Source organism: Equus asinus, chromosome 8 (genome assembly GCF_041296235.1).
Source record: "Equus asinus isolate D_3611 breed Donkey chromosome 8, EquAss-T2T_v2, whole genome shotgun sequence".
NCBI lineage: Eukaryota > Metazoa > Chordata > Mammalia > Perissodactyla > Equidae > Equus > Equus asinus.
In genome coordinates this window covers 63,053,148-63,074,110 of record NC_091797.1, presented here as the reverse complement: position 1 = coordinate 63,074,110, position 20,963 = coordinate 63,053,148, and the positions used below count along the sequence as shown (strand labels likewise).

General features: G+C 39.9%; 1 protein-coding gene across 30 annotated transcripts in view; it reads left to right on the top strand.

Annotated features, from left to right (window-relative positions):
• FARS2 (phenylalanyl-tRNA synthetase 2, mitochondrial) overlaps positions 1-20,963 on the top strand; it is a 467,039-nt gene that overhangs the window by 364,816 nt on the left and 81,260 nt on the right. The window lies entirely within an intron of this gene.

Below are 20,963 nucleotides of genomic sequence, written 5' to 3'. Positions count from 1 at the left end.
TGATGTGGCAAGAGGAAATCTCAGCAGTAGACTGGCGTTCCATTCAGTTCTCTGTTTCAATTTGGAACTTCCTAATGTTACAGAAAGAACCCTTATTTCCAGGGTCATTGTGAGAGATAGATTTCTGCAGGTTGCTGGGCTCCCTCCTCTCCTGCCCCGCTTCCTCACAAAATCATAGGGCCAATTTGGGTGTTACTTTTTCCTGGCCTTCCAACCTAAAAGAGTGTTTGCTCTGGAAAAAATGTGAAAGGACTTATTCAGAGAACCAAACACACATTTACGGAGGATGTTTTAACCTTTTAAAGATGTTCCCACTGAATGAACCCTTTTTAGAGTAGCATTTACCTCATGAGAGCTCCCCTGAGTTAGATGGCTGCTCCACTGAAGATGTGGAGGGGACGCCAGCATTGAGAGGTGACTACTTGTGAGCCATCAGCTTTGGTCCAAGGATAAAAGTTAAGAGTTACTATAGGTGGACTGTTCCCATAAGACAGAGACCCTGCCAGGAGGAAACGAAATTCAGATCATTGTGAGAACAAGGAATTGGGGAAAACATTGTTCTACTTTCCCACAAAAATATTACGTATCTACTTGGAAAGTATGTGTGCTGTTCTGGTAGCTCAAGAGAAGGTAGGAGTTGGAAAAAGTCCAGAAGATGAGTGAATAGACCCGGGAGTCAGTAGGTGGCTGTGTGAAGGTTAGAAAACAGCAGAGCCGCTGCAGCGGGCAGACAAGAGGAAGAAGACACACCGAAGCATGTAGAATCTATACAGGTCTGTTGGGGTCAGTACAGTTTCCTTCACCAATTCCAAAGTGCAAAACCAGCAGGGTAGGCACACCCACCCATGCCCAGAGGCCCACCCTGGAACTCCATCTAGAACAGCTGACCCAGCCTCACTAACCCTGGTCACATCCCGGCCATTCAGTCCCAAGGTGACTCAGCTAACAAAGGGCGAGCTTTCTGACTCTAAAGCTAGCGTTCTTTCCACTGCACCACACTTGCTTCCCTTGGGCCCAGATTCTTCTGAAAACTCCCCTTTTCCATTTTGATCAAACAAATTTTTGCCATGAGAATGGTTTGTGACTTTTATAGGCAAGCTGTGATATAAAAAGTAAACTCTAAGGGTTACATAATTTTGGGGGCAGGTTAATTTTTCTAGAAATCTAGTGTCAAAGTGAAGATTTAGTTTCGGCTATTAAAATTCAGGAAAAATTTATAAATCATCTCTGTACTTCCCTCCCCTCCCCCACCCCCTTAAAAATAACATCTAAAGTTTCATCGTAGCTGAGTCACTGTGCCTTGTGTTTAGGGCTAGGCTGCAACTGGACCTGTCAGAATGAGGCCACAGTGATTCATGAAGGAAGCTAAGTTTGGTTGCCACTGACAACGTGTTCCTTTCTGTTCTTTCCCTGGAGTTTAGTGACACTGTATTTTCCTTTGGAGTAGAAACACCTTTGCATAGTGATAGTAATGGGATGAGATAGGCTACTGCAATGAATGCACCTTCTGGGCCCTCCCACTGTGACGCACAGAATTTCTAGCCATTTATTAGGGGAAAGTATGTGTAATTAGCATAACCAAAGACCTATGGAGACCATAGCTGTGCAGGAAATTTATCTCATCTACCACTGAAGCTTACTGTCAGGTTGATCTACCAGCAAGGTGCCCCGGCACCTTTTGTGTGCCCCATACTGCACTTCTAGTGGAGGAGAGGTAAAAGGTTGAATAGATGTGGTCCCTACCTTAAAGGAACTTGGGGAAACTTAAACCAATGAAAGCAGCAGCCTGTACTTCCCATGTTGATTCTATTCATATATGGGTCTGTTTCAAATCAGCTTGTGCTGCCTTGAGGGCAAAAGCCATGTCTTGGGCTCATGCACGATGCCTGGCACATATTTGGAGGGGTCAGTCATGTTTGTGGAACTGAAATGAGCTGGTACTGCCTGCAGCACCTGCTTGCCTCCTTCTGCAATCAGAAAGCCTCGGTTACACCATTCCTTAGTGCCCTTCTTAGGACCCACATTTGGGCCTGTCCACCCTGGTGCAAGTGTCCAGGGAAGGGAGAGGAGATCTATGTCAGCAAGGATGCAATTACAATGGTTTTATTTAAAACTGGGACTTGGTCAGTAAAGAATTCTATGCTTCCCAGCATTTCTGCAGAATTCGGTTAAACTTATGCTAGTTAGACTTGTGCCAGCTCTTTGAAAGTGAGGAGCAGATATACGAAGCATGAGGACTTTCCAAGAAACGAGGTTGCTTCGTGTGATGCCAATGATGCTTGTTTCAAATGAATGAAAACTTATGGGAAAGGCAGAGCAGAGCTTTTCAAATAGGGCACCTTAGTATACAGATGTACACAGGTAGGTATGTCAACATAATGATCTCCTGAGCTCTTTGCACACCTAGATATGTCTGGAGTATGGGATGGATTTTATATATGGACGTAGATATAGGTATATTGTATATGTACATTCCAGAAGACTAGAAGGATATACAACAAGATGTTAACTATGCTTGTCTCTGGATGGTAGGATTATGATAACCTTTAATTTTTTCTACTTATTTATTTATTTTCATTGTTAAATTCTTTATATGAATTAGTCATGTAATTTAAGTCAACCAAATACTAACCAAGATGTTAAAGTAAGATTTACCAGTGTTGGGTGGTCTAGCCAAAGGTTTATGTATGTGTTATATTCCAACACTGACTTAGAAACCATTTGTCCTGACTATATGTCCTCTTTTTTATTTTTTATTTTTGTCAGTTTAAAAATGACTATTTTCAGTCAGTGCATACTCTTCTAAAAAAAAAAAAGAAAGAAAGAAAAAATAGGAAAGCAGATGTCACAAGTCAGAGAAATTGTTGCATGTTGATAGATTCACACCATTTATTTTCTTTGCATCTAAACCTAATATTGGTAACAGCCCAAACTTCTCCATTTGTAGATATTCTCATAAAGTTAACTTCCTGTGAAGGATATGTTTGATAGAAATATTAAGAGAAAAACTTATTGGTCAGCTGTTAGTTTGAAATGGCCAAACTACAGAGGACACTGACGGTTGGCCCTGGAGGACATGGAAACATGCTGAATGAAGCAATGGACTAGAATTTGGGAAGTCTTGTTTCCATTCTCGTCCTCCGCTTTCCCAGTGACCGTGGACAAGGAGTGATGATTTGACAGTTGTATTTTATGGCGTGTTGCATTTGTAAAATGTTTAAGGTCATTCAAGTTTGTTTTCTTCACGACACTTCTATGAACACCTGATTTCTTCTTGCCTACTCTCAGATTTGTAAGTGGGGGTTAGAGGGCACCATATGTCCCTTCTTCTCACATTGCAATGCCTATAACCTGAATGAGATCGATATCATTAAGTTCTTCTGGGAGAAGTACTATTTTTGCCAATTTCCAACATTATAAAATACTTCCGTATTTGGAACTGTGGCATTTTGTACTCAGAGAGATTTTTAAAAGAGATTGTCTGATCCTCTTCCTTCATTATACAAATGAAGAAGTTACGATGAACGCAGTCAAAGGGGAATGCCCAAAGTCCCAAGAAGTAATTAATGACAGGAGCCCACTTCTCTTTTGACTACTTCTAATATTCCATATTTTTTACCTAAGATTTCTAAATTGTTATGAAGAATTAAAACAATGTTTTCTAGTCTGCATTTTTTAGGGGGAAGAGACGTGAAAAACACAGTGACTGGCACACATAGGTAATCATAAATATTTGGTGAAGAAAGTATTTGATAAGCTTGCATATATTTACCTATTGAGTCAATAAAAAATAGAGCACATTTACATATACAAACAGATTGGTAGGTGGATGGACGGACAGATAGATAGATGATAGGTATAGGGTAACACGTAGCTGATAATAGCAGTGTGCTCTCAGTAAGCAAAAGGATTTAGTTAGCACGTGTGCCCCGTCCACATGGCTTTCTTCAAAGGAAGAAACTATGGAGAGGAATGACGGAATTTCAGGAGACGGAGAAAATATACTCCTCTTCAGTGAAATCCTAGCAGAATTGCTGAGGTGAGAAAGACATGCGCACCTGTGTGTATGTGTTTGGATATCAGTCTAGTACTGTCTATAGTAGCTATTTGTTTAGTCATGAGATATGTTTCCTGCCATTTCACGTGGATCAAATATAGTGTTGAAGAGACCTGTTAAGTTAGGATAACTCATATAGCAAGTGTGATAAGAGCATTACCCAGTAATTATGCAGTGTATCTTTGTTTTGGATCTGTGTTTCCAAGTTTCTCATATTTCATTTGAGAAGAACAACTTAGAAAACATTAAAAGAAAAGCTAATATTCACCAAAATAGAATGAAAGTTTCAGAGAGAAATAAAATGAACCTGGACTAATTCATAAATACCTTATAGAAGGTACATTGTTTTCATTATGTTTTTCATTGGTTAACATATCCAGCAGGAAGTTAAATTTCATTTTCTTTTCCATATCACGGAATGTGTTTTCTTAATCACCTTTTCCACACATTGAACATCATCTTGGTCATAATCGTGGCATATGCTACATTGAAACTATGGTGAAAATCATTCTTTTTCTCCCACCTAAGGGAAATTTCACTTTTTTATTGAATGAAAGTGGCATTTAAAGACTAAATTAAAATAAAGATGACTATTATTAAATTTGGTTAGGATCATATAAAAAATAATAAAATAGTAGTCAAAACAACCTGACTCAAGATTGCTGCAGAAAAGTTTAATTTAACACACTCCATTTAACTATGCAAGAAGATTTTCTTAACAATGCTTAAAGATGTCAGCTTCAGTTATCAAGGAAACTGTCTTGAATGGAGCATCAGATGAATGGGGTGTTTCTGTACTTGTCTGTTATTGATGATTTCATTTATTTGGTTCTCCCACGTCTGTCCTCCATTCTCATATTAGGCTCTTAATGATTTGATTGGATTTTGTATTTGTTAAATACAAACAATATCATACATATTAGACTGGACACATTCAGAAATGTGCATTTATATAATCTTCCATTTTTAAATCATGAGACTAACAATATATTTTATTGCACATGAATCTGGTGTCCTAGTTTGGGATCTGCTTAAATTCTCAATAACATCCTAATAAAGCTATTGTAGAGAGCAGAGCTGGTTATAAGGACATTTACAATGTCACATTAAGGTAAAGTGTATGCCACATGCCTTGTAATAACATATTAAATGATTACAAATAGAATTTTATATGGGAAAGGCTCAAAGCAGTTTAAAAAATTCTATATAGAGCCATATTTCTGAATGTGAAAGTTTCATTTTATTTAATTATGTATTAAATCCTCTCAAACTTATAGGGCTTAGCCTGTACTTTTATTCTATATTAGTAAGGGACTGTCCTTATTGTCAGCCTTAAATATATTGCCTTGCTGATGACTGCAAGCTTCACTTCCTCACTCTTGTATTGTCCCATGATATTTGCTGCTTCCTGAAGTCAATATAGACAGACCTGAGCCAACTTAAGTGTTGTCTCAATATTTACCTAGTACAAAGAAAATTCCAACTGAGAAAACCACAGAGTATAGTCATTCCTGGAACAACCAAGGGATGCTTATTAGTGTTGGAAAGAATTATTTTGCCCCACTTTACTTTAAGAGTGACCAAAATAGTTCTTTAAAGATGTATCTCAAGTTCAGAGGCATATGTATATTAAAGTGCCCACGTATCTAAAATTATTCTACATTGCTTTCGTGAAATGTTATTCTTTTAATTAAAAATATTTGAAATGTATAAACCAATGATGACTACTTTTTGTATCTTTGTAAGACTTTTATATAAATTTGTGAATCAAAGCAAATTTTTTATTAAACCATGTGTCTTGCTTTCTTGGGCATGGTATAAAATGCTGAGAATCAAAGCAGCCGTAATTAAAAAGGACTGGTCCATAAGAGAACTGTAAAGTAGGTAACACTTGTGTTCAGCTTTCTTCCATTTCCTTCCTCTGGATCCCTTTGGACAAGTTCTTTCTTCCCACCATACTCTGCCTTGCCCCTTCACATCATAATGTCTATTAAGAACCTAGCAATGAGCCAACATAGTAAGCTTTTCTCATAAATGAGCATTGAGATGCTCTTTTCCAAGCACTTTCTAATAGTTAAAGCCGTAGCACAAAGACACAGGCAAGCTACCTTGAATAATCAGCCCACCTGTGTGGGAGGAAGTCCTGCAGGTGCTGAGTGAATCTCTCTTAGTAGCAGTGGCCTTGCAACACTGCTCTGGGAAATTAACCTGGCCTCAGTGAGTAGGACAGAGAGGAGTGGTTACCTACCTCAGACAGACAAGCGAAGGACTGCTGTCCAAGCCCAGGGCCATTGTTCCTTCCCTGTATGCTTGTATAATAGAGTATGTGTACATTTCCAACACTTTTAGTTTTACCTTGCACTCATTTGAAATGTTTGTTTACATGCCTCTTTCACTCACTTGATTGTTAAATTCCTGAGGGCAGGAGTGGTATCTTACACCTGGCACAAAGGAGGCACACAGTAAATGGGCTTAGCATGAATGAGTGGATGAATCAGTCTGTCAAGCAATCAGCTAATCCAGGTGCAACGAGAGTATGGATGCAAGTGATGATGCTGAAAACTGTAAAAAATGGATGGCTGTAAAATACAGGGAGGTAGAGCTAAGAGAAAAGAAAAGTGAGAGAGATACCAAGGAGTCGAGGCCTCTAAGGTTTTGAGCCGAGCAGAAGGGAGAACTCGAGTGGTAATGGAAGAAATGGAGACTCGACAGAGAGAAATTTCCTGAGGGAAGTTGACTAATAAACTTTTAGGCAAGTTGAATAAAAGTTGAGGGACTATGTGTCAAAAATCTTTTTCTCAAAGAAACTGTCTCTAAAATGTGCCTCTGTTTCTAGCCTCTGACATCTCCTCCCCTTACCGCGCTCCACCCAATTTCCTAGAGATCTGATCTCAGATAAATTACTTTCCGACAGAAAAAAAACTGTTTCCTAGATCTAGCAAATGTACATAATTTAAAGAACATTTTCATCAGTTCTTGAAGGTCACCGTCCTTTGTAGACTTGAGAGGTAAGGTAGAGGTGAGGGATATGGAAAACCCAAGACTGGTATCTTGAGAAGAGGCTTTCCCAGCCCAATGGAGGCCCATCCTGTAAGAGGGTAACTCCTGGCAAGGGTCAGCCTGTCAGGGCTTGGCATCTCTCTCAGAAACTAAACTAAGTTCACATCAGAGAAGATACACTTTTACTTACAATCTGTGTTACACTTTTACTTACAATCTGTACCCTAAGCCGCTAGTGTAGATAGCCTCTTAATTTCTAAATAAATAATGTCTGAGGGAAAAGATTCACCTCATTTCACACCCAGCTACCCTTTGTAATACAGGGGCTGCTTGGGCCTGTTCATGCTGTCTCTTTGGCTTCTGGAGCTTCAAACACTTCTCATTCCTGCATCATTTAGCGATGCTGAGGAAGGACCTACCTAGCTGAGTGATATCTAAGGTAGGAGGAAAAGAACCTTATATGTGCTCGTTAAAGTCTGTGACTTATGAAGAGAATATCGTAAATAATTCATTTTCAATTTTCAGCCCCTCCTTCTTCAAAGTTTTGGAACGAGCTCTCTAAATTTCCCAAGGACTTCTCTGAAAGTTCTATCAGATAACAGAATGCAGAGATAACTGCCATTTATTTTCTTGAGTTTTTGTCCATTGTCTATCTGATATCCCAAAGATTTAGGCTGTAATCTTGTCTTGACCCAGAAGTGGTGCCCCTTGGGTCAGAAGGAATGTCTGAAACATGTTGATTTGTGTTTGGAATAGTAAGCTGAGCTCTAGGAACATCAGAGGCCTGTCCTCAGGAATTAGTCTCACAGATTTTTTCACTGGTGAAGAGATGACATGCTGCAACTGACCCTCTATTGAAAGCCAGAAAACAGAGGTGACAAAGCAAGTCTTTACTTTCTACTATTTCCTTCAGGCAATGCGTTTTTAGGGGTGATGCCCTCTATATTCGTAGAGACCATATCTGCAAGAAATCGGTCCTCGAGATAAGTGATCACCAGCCTCCGGATATAATTGTAACCAAACGTGCTCTTGGCTCATGAGCATTCTCTCACCCGTTTCTTTAAAATCCAAATAAAAATAATAAGACCTACTTAATTGGCATGCCCTGTTGAGTGTTTTTGAAGATTTTTGGGGGGTATTTATGTCCTACTATCTCCTCTAGCTCTAAATTTTTGTTTCTGTACCCATTCTGCATCATCCCTGCCATCTAGTCAGTACTCTGCAGGTTGTTGATTCTCGACAACATTGATCACCTCACCCCCTTTTATTCCCCAGGAGACCCTAAACAATGCAATGACTTGCAAAAGATTGGAAAAAATGGAGAGGAAACTAACACCGAATCTCTGCATCGCAGTTGTGACGGTTTATCAGTGGTTGGTCACCACAATGAATTGCTTACTCGCCATCTTATCTTGCTCCTACAGGAAGCAGGTGTCTCTTTAGAGGAAACCTTCTCTTTTCCTGGCTTCCCCTGAGTGCCTCTTCTTCCCCAAACTCCCATTTCTTTGGCCTGACCCAAGGAAACCTCCACAAATCCATTTCCTTCATAACGAACCCCTATGGTGATAACCTTTTACTTAACTATGTAGAGTGGTTTAGTTTAGCTTCCTCTGTTTCAACTTCCCTATTCCTGAGGGCCTTACTTTCCATCAAAAAGAAAAAATCATTAAAGTATATAGAGTTGTTCTCCCTCTAAAGCTGAATGTTATCCTCTAATCCAATGTGGAAATAGCTGCATCTGGGTATAGGTTAATAGCAAATTGTTTCTTTCTGCTCCATAATGAAAATTTGGTTTCAGCAAACTCCAGTGGCTACCATTACAGTGTAGCCCTGATGCTGAGACCCGGTGAGCTCATTAGAAACAACTGTGGTCAGAGCACTTGAGCGTGCTTGGACATTGTGTAAATGTAGACAATGTTATATTTCAGTCCACAGCCTTAAGTAAAGGTGCCCTTCCAACAGGAGACACATAATCAGGAAAACAAGACTGTAACTCTGCTGGTGAAAGTAGCCACAGGTTATGCAAAGTCATCCAAACCACTAGCTGGTCCAGTTACCGCCCACTTTGTATGTCCACAGTCAGACAGAAAGGATTTCTGGCAGGTATCTCTATCAGTGATAGAGGTGGGCTGAGGGAGAGTGTCAAATGAGAATTACAGTAAACTGGAATGAAGAAAGAAAAGCAGCCCCCCTGTATTTCCCAGGCGGCTACTCTGTTCACACACGTCTGCCTGTCTTTCCTGCCACCATCACCGCAGGCAGCTTATGTGGAAGACGACTTATTGGTACCTTTTTACCATGCTCCTGCAAGAAAATTCGGCAGATACTTACAGATCCATCACCTAATCCTTAACACGTGGTTAGCATTTGGTATATTTCCTTCTAATCTTGTTTCCATGCAATTTTTTCTTTTGGAAAGTTGCATTTAATAAGTATACAAATTTTTTTGGCTTTTACAAAGTAACATTATAGTGGCTCGAACAATCAGTGAAAATAATTTCTTGTTCTAATAGAAAAATGGCAATTTAATAGAAAGCAGTTCTCTAAACAGTTTATCTAAATTTATAGCCAGAAAACAAATTTTAAAAGTTCAGCCTCACCAGTAATCAAAGAAATGCAATTTAAAATAATGATTTCATTTTTCATCCACAGTTAAAAATATAAAAACAATAATATCTCCTTTGAATGAGGAAGTCGTGATGTAACTGCTCTCGTCCAAGGCTGGGTTGGGTGTAAAGTTCCAGGGGAATAGACAGTATTTCGGCTATATGAATCGACCTGAAAGTGTCCGTACCCTTGATCCAGTAATTCTGCTTTTAAAAATTTGTGCTAAGGGTTCAAAGACTTCTGCATTATTTCATATAAGAGTGAAAATTTGGAAACAACCTGAGTGTTACCCAATATCAGAATTGACTTTAGTGGAACCATTTTAAGATGGAATCGGAGCTGCATCCTTGCTTTCTTGAACCTCGGACTGGGCCAAACCTTTGGACTGGGCCAAAATGGCAATTGTTTTACAAGCAATTGTTTGAGAAGTCAGCAGGAGAAGGGACATCCTGATCGCAAAGACTGAGAATTGTGGACTTTCCAAAGATAACAGTCAATAGTCAATCAGTGTTTAGCTACGACTAGCTTCTGCTTCCAACTCCAATTAAAATTCTTTGTGATGCAACCTGCCTTCTTTGCCTTTAAAAGACCCTCACTTTTACTCTTTAGGGGGACACTATTTGGGTTTATACCTCAATCTGTGCTCCCCAAATTGCAATTCTTTGATCCCAAATAAATGCTTTGCCTCTTAAACTGGGTTCTGTTTTTGAAGCTTGACACCATCGAGAAACAAATTATGCTTTACTCGTCTGAACAGTGAACTATGTTGCACAAATTTAAAACATTTTAAAGAACCGTTACGGGCAATGAAAAAAAGTTCATAATATAACAATAGGTTTAAAGGGTCAAGAGAAGAATGTGTGTTCTAACTCTAACTTTATAAATATTTATGTGCGTATCCATAAGGGAGAGTGGGCTAAATACCACCGTAACAGTGGTTAGCCCTGGCTCGTAGGACTACAGGTGGTTTTTACATTCTTCTTTATGCTTTCCCATATTTCCCAAATTATTTTCAATGAATGAGTACTTCACTTGTATACAGAGGAAAAAAAGTTATTTACAGAGGAAAAAGAAGAAAACTACACTACTTCACAGGAGCTTATCAGGCATTTTAATAACACAAGATGGGAAAATCACCAGGATATACAAGCCCTTTCTTCCCCCTCTGACTTTGACTGATCCATCTACTAACAAAACTGCTGACTGTTTTCTCAAGAGATCCAAGAAATAAGACAGGCTCTGACCAGGCCTTTATTAAAGTCTTCTCAGCTCCCTTACTGCTGTCGCTTCTTCCCGTCCTCTTCCTCCTCTGGCTTCCTCCCGCCCTCCTTTGGTGCTTTCTCCTGAGGCCGGCTATATTTGGTCAGTGGTTGAAATCTCATTCTTTCATAAATAATTTCTGAAGTGATATGGAGTTTTCTGACAACAATCTACAGTTTGCTTTACTAAACTAATGCAATAAAGAGTTGGAATTAAGGCTGCTTGATGGCAGACCATCATGCAGTTTTACTCTGCCCTGCTTAGAATGGGGTTTTGGTTCTACTAAAAAGGGCACTTCTCATACAACCTCAATTTATGTGGCATTTTTACTTTCAGTGAACTTTCAGTGGCCAAATACCCCAAGAAGAAGAATGGATGGGCGAATTATAGTACATCACCTTGATTGAATAGTGCGTGGTCATTAAAAATTGCAAAGACTAGGTCACAACATCAAAAAGTGTTACAAAAGAAAAATAAGAAACAACACCTCTATATGCTTACAACAATGCAAAAATATACAACTGTATTGAAAGGAAACATGGAAAATGAAAATAATTTGATGGGAGATAGAAATTTTTTTTAAAATTCAGCAATAAATGTTGATTGGGCACTCATCATAAGCCAGACACTGCAAGGCCTGCTTATTTATTTTTATTTCTTTTTTGGTTTTTTTTCCTGAGGAAAATTAGCTCTGAGCTAACGTCTGCTGCCAATCCTCCTCTTTTTGCTGAGGAAGATTGGCCCTGAGCTAACATCTGTGCCCATCTTCCTCTACTTTATATGTGGGACGCCTGCCACAGCATGGCTTGATAAGTGGTATATAGGTCTGCGCCTGGGATCTGGCCCACAAACCCCAGGCTGCTGCATGGTTTGATGAGTGGTATGTAGGGCTGTGCCTGGGATCCAAACTGGTGAACCCTGTGCTGCCAAAGCGGAGCATGCAAACTTAGCTGTTGCACCACCGGGCATGCCCCTACTTATTTTGAAATGTAGTTGTATAATGTGTTAAATTCTAAAGAAACGTGAGGGTAAGGGTGGTAGAATTGATGTCAAAGATGTTACTATAGACAGACTTGACTGTATCTAAAGGGGACCTTAATATACCATTCTTTTCCACACTAGATCCACGTAAAATCTACTCTACTGGACTCTGTCTGTTAAATCCTCATTGAACCAGATGTGGCTTTTCTCCCCCTCTGTTGCACACGTTTCTCCCCCTCTATTGTTACACTTCCACACATGCATTCAGCAGATACTGCACCCGGCTGTGTGTCAGATTCTGTTCAGGTGAGGGCAATACACAGGGACCAAGATGACAAGGCTCTGTCCTCATGGGGCTTCCAGGCTGTTGGGAAGGACAGACACTAAACAAGCAAACAAGTTCATTGGAGTGTGATTTCAAGTAGTGATACCCACAGTGAAGGAAAGTAGAGCATAGAGATAGAGAGGAGAGTGGAAAGTGGTAGCTTATTTTAAGGAGTGTCAGGGAAGACCCTGCTAAGAAAGCAGGCAAGTGAAGGAGCAACTATGCAACGCTAGGAGGTAGAGGGAACAGAACGTGCAAAGGAACGGAGGCAGGAACAAGTCTGGTATGTTTGTGAGACAAAATGAATTCAGAGAAGTGGGAGAGGGCCAGGAAATAGGCCTGTGTGGGCCACAGTACAGGAACTTTTCGAAGTGATGATAAGTTTTAAGGAGTGTGAGGAGATTTACTACCTCTCGGTGGTGAATGGACTGTCATAGGAGGAGAAATAAAGAACCAGCGGGAGGTTCAGCAGTCCAAATGAAAGGTGAAGGTGGCTGGGCCTGGAAAGGTGGGCACAGGTGTGGAGTCAGCCTCAGTTCTGAAGGCAGAGCACATAGGATGTACTGACATGGGGCACGAGGAAGAGCCAGGAGACAAGGATGGCTCCTAGTTTGGGGACTGAGTCGCCACGTGAATGGTGATGACATCTTCAGGGAGGGAGAAGGACTAGGTTTTATTATTTCTTGGTGAAAAGCTACCTAGATCTCACCAAGGTCAGTCTGGAAGCTGCTTCTAACTCCCAGAATTCCAGGCTATGTCTTCGGGGCAGGAAAAGGGTTTCATGGGACAGTGGAGAGACCTCCAGCACAGGAGCCAGGAAATTTGAGTCTAGTCCACTTCTGCTACAAAATAACAGTTTGATCCAGGGCGCATTATTTTGCCTCTCAGAATTGTAATTTGCTGCGTATCTGCCCGGCCTGCCTCTCAGAACTCTGTAAACCCTTTAAAGTTGAATACAGACATGTAACAGTGTGGTCATTGCTACCTGCACGCCTGTTCAGCGAGCATTCTATTGAGAATCATGACCCAGAGCACGTGTGAAAGCACAGGTCATCAGAGGATCACCCCTAATGTGCTGGCTCTAGTAATAAAGCCCACCACTTTGTCCCCAGCGCCTCACCCCCACCTCACCCCCGCCTTGCCACACTTGCTGCACATCCATCGTGGGCCAAGCACTACACTAGAACTCAAAATGAACGGCTTGGCAAGATCTCTTTCAAGAGTGAAACAAAGGCATATTCTGATGAATGCCTGCATACCCAAAAAATTAAATTTGCGTTTCATTCTCTGAGAATTCTTGCCACCTGAGATGGTTGGCTTATTTTCATTATCACTGCCCTCCTGTGTTAGCAAATGTGGTGTTTTGTTTCCAGAGGATGTTTCCATCAGCCTCCCCCTAGATTAAGGTAGCGGTATAAATGAGAAGCCACAACAAGAAGCTAACTTCTCCCCTCCAAGCACTGCCTAATAGTCGTAGTCAGTGAACTTCTTTCCTTTCTTCCTCTTAAATACCACCTTGAAAAGTCCACTACCTATCACCTACAGGAGACATCTTATCCATTGAATGGAGAGGTAGAATGGACTTTGAAAGGACAATTTAGGGAGCTAATCTAAGCCATTAGAAGTTATTCTTGCTAACAGGAGTCTAATTCTATTATATCTGTGAAAGGACTCTATTAAGACAGGTTTCTTTGACTCCTAGCACTCTATTTAAACTTCTAAAGTCATTCAAAATGCCAGCTCACCAGTGAGGGAAAAATATGTTAGTCTTTTCCCGTAGCAATTAAAAAAAATTAAGTGGAGCCACAGAACAATTTCCTCTTATAATTTCCCTTCTTGAAATGAAGAAATTCAGAATCTTTCACCCAAAACACTGTGGAATTCATGGAGACTCACGATGATGAGAAGAACTTACCTCAAAAGACATTTGTATGGAAGCGTGGGGCATGGTCATGTGGAGATTGGAGCCGGCTAGCTCAGGAGGCACCTCACAGCCAGCCCCGGAAGGTTGCAGATCCACCCAAAAGGCAAGCTGAAAGCAAAAGGAAAGTGGTCCTGTGGTATGGGTACAAAACCAATCAATAATTTCTTCATTTCTGCCATTTCAAGGAAAGCTTTTTATCCTCATATATATAATTGCTTTTGCATAAAAGATTCATTATTCGTGAGCCAGGTACAGGAGCCGAGATATCCCCCTTGGTTTCCTGCACGTCTCTCCATCTCTTTTCCCCAGACAGAAGTATTGAACCATTTGGGGTTTATAGATCCAATGGCTGGACTCAAAACTGTCCTGTCCAACGCTTCCAACAGCCCATATCGTAACACTTGAGGTAACCAGGTGGGCCTCTTTGCAACATCCTACAAGTCGCTATTGTAATGGGGTAACTTTAATCCAGAGGTAACTGACCTTGATGTGTGAGAGCTGTGTAAAGAATGACATTTCCAGTAGCCTATCTGACTCTGCTACACAGAGAATAGAGAGAACTTAGTCTGGGGAGCAATTTAAACTGGAGAGACTCTCTGGGCTGGAGAAGGCGTTTTAGATTCTACCTGCAGTGAATAAAAAACATTCATGGTTTCGGCTCTAGGGGCTGGATGCGAGGTAAGAGGAGTGTGACCAGAGCAAGGTCACATTCAAAGGCTTCCTGGAAAAGGCTCATAGTGGGTCTTTTACTTTCTCATTCAGTCTAGTTGCCTTGGCAATATTCTCCCATATTCTCAGGAGAGAAAACTTTCTTAATCAGAAAAATGGAGACTGTAATTTTTAGAAGCTGTTATTTAGATGGAAGAACTTTAGAATACACTTCCTACAGTGCCACTCGGTAGATATTCAGGTCACTTCCTACAACCTCAGGATCCCACGTAAAGTGTGAAAGGGACCTCTGGGCTGAATCCATAGCCCCCAGAAGCTTGCCTAGGGAAGACTGTGGTGGATGAGGAGACCAATCTGTTCCTCCTGTGTCACCGAGCACAGTGCCTGGCCGTGGAGGGTGTTTAGTGGATGTCTGCAGAGGTCATGTGGGTTTGATATTGTTGGTGAAAACAGTCTTTGTTTCCATGAACCTTTTATACTGTTTAAAACTGAGTTTTTAAAATAACAGCTTGCCATTGGTATAACCTTTGGCAAGCTATATACACTCTTTTGGCCTCAATTTTCCTTTTCTATACATCAAAAGTTATTAGCTGAGCATTCACTCTGCACCATGCCCTGAGGTGGGCACTGTGAGGTCATGTTCAGAATTTTCTTTGATAATCAGATTTTTGAAAACCTTCGATGGAAGTAAAATATACAGGTAGAAGTTAACAGGCTTAAAAAATGTAGCACTTGATGGGTAGAAAATTTAATCTACTTACTGCTAACCAACATTAGGCAGAGGAATGCTAAGTTATTTTTATAATGTACCCCAGAAAATGTACCATAATAGATGCTGACATGACAATGTATGTATACTAATATAGTAAATCTACACCATATGAACATGTGGGATATGGTGTGTGTGTGTGTGGCTGTTTTGCATTTATACCTTGTATGTTGGTCCAGATGTTTAGCACAGTCATAAAGACCAAGTCAGTGGTACCAGGCCCACCAGATGCTGCTGACCATTCCAGCCATCACGAGGTAATCCTCCAGCTCTTTATTCCACCTCCCTCCCCTTTTTGCCACCAGAAGTGAGGATCCCTTCCTGGGCACAGACCTAGCACCCTCATCAGGCCATGGTGAGGCAGCATCCCACATAGCAGAGCCAGAAGGACCTGCAACTAGAACATACAACTATGTACTGGGGGACTTTAAGGAGAAGAAGAAAACAGAAAAAAAAAAGAAGATTGGCAACAGATGTTAGCTCAGGTGACCTTATAAATTCAGGTTAATCACTATTGTATTTCCTGTTCCCCATCCAGAGTTTTATGTTAGACCCTATGTCAAAGGATTTGTATTTCATCTGTTTTGCAAAAATATTAACAATAATAATGTTATTATTTTACTCCGTGGACACAGTATTATCCTATTAGTTTACTTTTACATATATCAAATACAGTCTGGCATTCATCTTTATTGTTCTCAGGATAAATGTTTTTAGGCTTAAACAGCCACAGAGACAACTGTCAAATGTGTCAGTTGGAACCAATGAAAGAGAAAAATGTGGCATCTGAAAAGCAACTTGCGAGATTATCTAAATATTTTATTTTCTTTTTGAAAACCCTCACCAGATTTGCCCCTTCACCAGTAATCTTTGAGCAGCCTGATGATTTATGGGGAATCCATTGTTCAGCTTTTATGTAGGGAGTGAGAGACGAATGACTGCTTCTCGATGTGTGGATGTTTAGCAGGATATTAATGGGCAAGGTAGCTAATCTGTTCACATTGTTCCTGTGGAAGTTTTGTGGTACTTTGGGGAATCATTTATTCCTAGCAGTTGCAAGATAGGCTGTTTTCAAATAAACCTAGAATAAAAATCTAGTTATCTATTGCTATCTAACAAACTGCCCCCAAACTTTGTGACGTAAAGCACTGATTGTATTATGCTCATGCATCCTCCTCTCTGTTCTGCAATGTTGGTGCCTTGTCTGGGAAGTCTCAAAGATAGGGGTGGCTTGATGGTAGGCCCTGAGTGAGGCATCTTCCCTCACAACTCTGGCAGGGAACACTGGCTAGGACTTGCTGAGATTTGGGCTGGAGACCACACAGACTCTCCATGTGGCCCAAGCTTCCTCACCACAGTGGCCTCTGGATCTTTAGACTCCTTCTATGGTGGCTAATGGCTTCAAGAGCGAGTATTCCTGTGAACATTTGGAAGCTGTACTGTTTTTGTGACCTAGCCTCGGAAGTCATATCATCACTTACACTACCTTCTGTTAGTGGAAGCAGTCATAAAAACCCATCTATTTTCAAGGGGAGATGGCATAGCCCACACCTCTCAAAGGGAGAATTCTCAAGGTCACATTGGAAGAAGAGCATGTAGGATAGAAGATACCATCACTGCCACATTTGAGAAAGAGATTTTGCCACGCTCCATGTGGAGATTTCTGTAGGAAATGAATGAGTTGGGTTCTCATGCTAAAACACATCTGAAAATGTGTTTATAGAAATATGGATAATCTTGTAGCATTTCTTGTAGGCACCAAGATCAACATATGCTAAGCCTGGCACCTGAACAGTAGACCTAGTTAACAATGGATGACCAATACGGGCATTTTCTAGGTACCTAAAAATTAAAATTTTACCAAAAGAGCTACTGCCATTCTGAACAATTAGGTCATGACACCTTAGATCTAGGCTGGCTTTTTTCTTGAATATGATGATGTTACAGTGATTAGAACGTATTAGAAAAGTAGATTACTTCATATAAAAATTGCTTACAATTTGACTCCATACACTGTTAAAGTAAGAAGTTTTTTGAAGAATTGAGTTCTTTAAAGAAATTTTTATTTTTCATTTTCCTGTTCTACTTAGGCATAATAAATAAATCAGATAAGAGACTGAGTGAATATGTAGCATATACCTTCAATTAGATATTCGTACATTGTTTCTCTTCATATTGTAAAGGAGATTGTGTGTAGGGTTTATGAATTCTCATTTAATGGAGGAGGACTATGTGAAATGCCATGTAAGTGTTGACACTTTTAATTTCTTGTTTCAGTTCTGTTCTTTGCTCTGGAGCAATTTCTTCTTTTCATTCTCTTGAAAGTTAACCTAAAGACATTGCACTTGCCCAAAAGTTATGTGCCCATGCAGCCATCACTGGCATTTGCTCTGATCCTTTTCAGTGAGCTCAGATCCCAGAACGATCAAAACATCTCTTAGATCCCAAGGTGCTCCCAGAACTGTGCTACCTGTGCTATCCTGCTTCATGGGAAATGTCACAGTGTTGCAGGACCACAACAAACGGGGTACTGGGCCCCCGGTGGTGTGCTGTGACTCCTAATTCTAAGTCTGCCTCCCAGGAAAATGTGAATTCACCACAGGTCTATTACTCATTCACTGTGGCTGTTAAGTGATGGTGATGTCTAAAATATAGGGGAAGCAAAGCTGCCATTTATTGAATACTTCCTATGTGCTGTGCACTGGGTTGTAACTACATTATTTTATTTGTCTTCACGATAACCCTTGGAGGTAGCTTTTATTATCCTAATCTCACAGATGAGGAAATTGAAATTCAGGGAGAATGAGTGACTTGCAGAAAGTCACATCATATCTAAATAATGGAGCCAGCCTATCCCACTATTTTCAGTGGTTTATAGAGATTAAATTAGAAGCAGTTCTTCCTTTCTTAGAAAAATAAACCTAATAGGAAACTCAGAAGCCATAAAGGAAAAGAGTGATGAATTTATCCACATAAAAATTTAAAGCTTCTACTTAACAAAATGTACCAAAAAATTGGATCAAGGACATATAACAAACTAGGGGAATGGGGAGGAAGAATTGCCATGCCATAATAAGAGACCAATGTTCTTAATATAACAAAGAGCTCTTATCAGTCAGTGAGAGTGAGAAATATAGACTGCTGGTAAACATAAGAAAGGATGCTCAGCCTCACTTGTGATTGGAGAAATAGAATTCAGAATTGAGACTTATACTCTTTCAGCTGTTGGATGGCAAAGATTTTAAAATCTGACAGTACGCAGTGCTGTCAAATGTATGGGATAACAGGTATATCATCCATCTACATTATTTGTGGAAGTGCAAATCAGTACAATTCTTCTAGAAGGCAATTTCACGATATATGTATATACATATATATATATATGATATATGTGATATACCAAAAATATCTTAATACAAGTATTCAAAGATGTGTGTACCAGTATGTTCATTGCAGTGTTTCATAGAATGTCAAAAACTATTCTTCAATAGAAGAACAATAAATTATAGAATGTTCATACTTTGGAATACTAGTAGTTATTATAGAGAATGACATCCACCAATAAGAAAAGGTGACCAAGATATACTGAAAAAGCCAAGTTGTACAACATTCTATAAATTATTATCCCATTTTCCTTTTTCATAAACATGAAGACTTTTTTGTGTGTAGAAAATATCTAAAGATACAAAGGAAATTGTCAATAATTTTTATCTCTGCAACAGGGCACTGGAATTGGGGATATCTTCTACTCTTCAGTTCATACCCCTCTGTATATAATTTAACATTTTTTACTATGAGAACATATTATTTTTATAATAAAACATAATTTAAAAAGAATCTGGCGTGGAAGACACTCATTTATGAGGGCTGCGTTTGCAGGAAGCAGCCTGTATAACTGGATCATCCGGCCTTAACAGAGCAAACCCACCCAACCATAGAGAACGGATACCAATGACAGTAAACAATCAAGGTGCTAAAAATTTTAGCAAAAAACTGACTAGGATCTCTTGAGAATGTATCTCTCTTGCTAGATGAGTTTTTCAGCCTAGCAGAAATAGGAAAAAATATTTTAGGGGGAAGGACAATTTCTGAGATGTTATTCAATTCCATGTATTTTAATATCTTCTTTCCCATTTACCAAAGTGACATATTCATTGTCAAAATTTGGAAAATACCAATAAGCTCAAAGAAAAAAATTAAAATCTCATGTGGGTTTTATTTTGGATAGCCTGTAAATTTAGACACAGATAACAATTGCAAGATTATGCCTAAGCAAAGAGAGCAAATTAATGGCTGAACTAATGATTGACTTGAATAAATTTTGAAATTTTTTGTGAATTGTGTTATATGAGAGGTAATGGAAACAGACTGATGGATGGAGAATTGAGAGGAGAACTAAAGTCAGTCTTTGAAAAGTGCTCAGATTTCCAGCCTGAAGAGCTTCCCACCCCCACTGAAGGGAATCCTAAACCAGCACCTCGAAACTCTTTGGAGACAAAAAGACATCTAACTCCATTTTACAAATGAGAAATTTGGGTCCAGTTTATTCGTTAATTTAGTTTAAAAATAGTTATCAAATACCCAATACTCTTTCCACTTACTGATATTGTCTGATGCAGGAAGAATATTTTCCTAGGACATTGCTCATTATTCACTGAGAAATAGGTATGACTTTTAATAAACAAAGATAAAATCATGAGATAACTAAAATTGATGATTCGCCTTTGAAGTGGTTTCAGGTCACTATTTGAATACTGTGTTCACACAGAACCTGTTTTATATTCATTTGCAGGCTTCAAATATCTAATTTCGGGGTGAAATTTAGCTGAGTGATATTAGAGCCCTCTGAACTGTCTTCAGGTTGGTGTGAAGTGAGAGGTCTGAAAAGAATATCAAGATAAATCTCAACTTAAAAGCAGCACTTATTTTTTTAATTAGAAAAATCATCCAATGTTATTTGAATCTTCTTAGCAATAGACTTGTGTCACGCTCTATAGTTCAAACTCTGGATGCAGCAAACTGGCTTTGAGGGAGTCTGGATTGCAGTAGAGAGCAGAAGTGAGAGCCAAGTCATAGTATCTGATTCTCTCCAGCCACGGTGCGGGGGGCAAGGGAAGAAAGATAAAACACCATGGCCAGGAACACTTGTTTCAGAAATGCCTTATTTATAAGGAAAGCTTCAAGGCCTTAGGAAACCCTTCTGAGATGTAGGGCCTTGTGAAGTTTCCCCAGTGGTCCTCTGGGTTATGTGAGTCATTAGCACCAGGGCCTTTAAGCAACATCCCCCATCCTAAATGGAATTGTGGCAGTTTGTCAGCAGGCTCACGAGGCCACCTAGGAGCCTCAGATCACCTCTGCTAGGTTCCTGGGA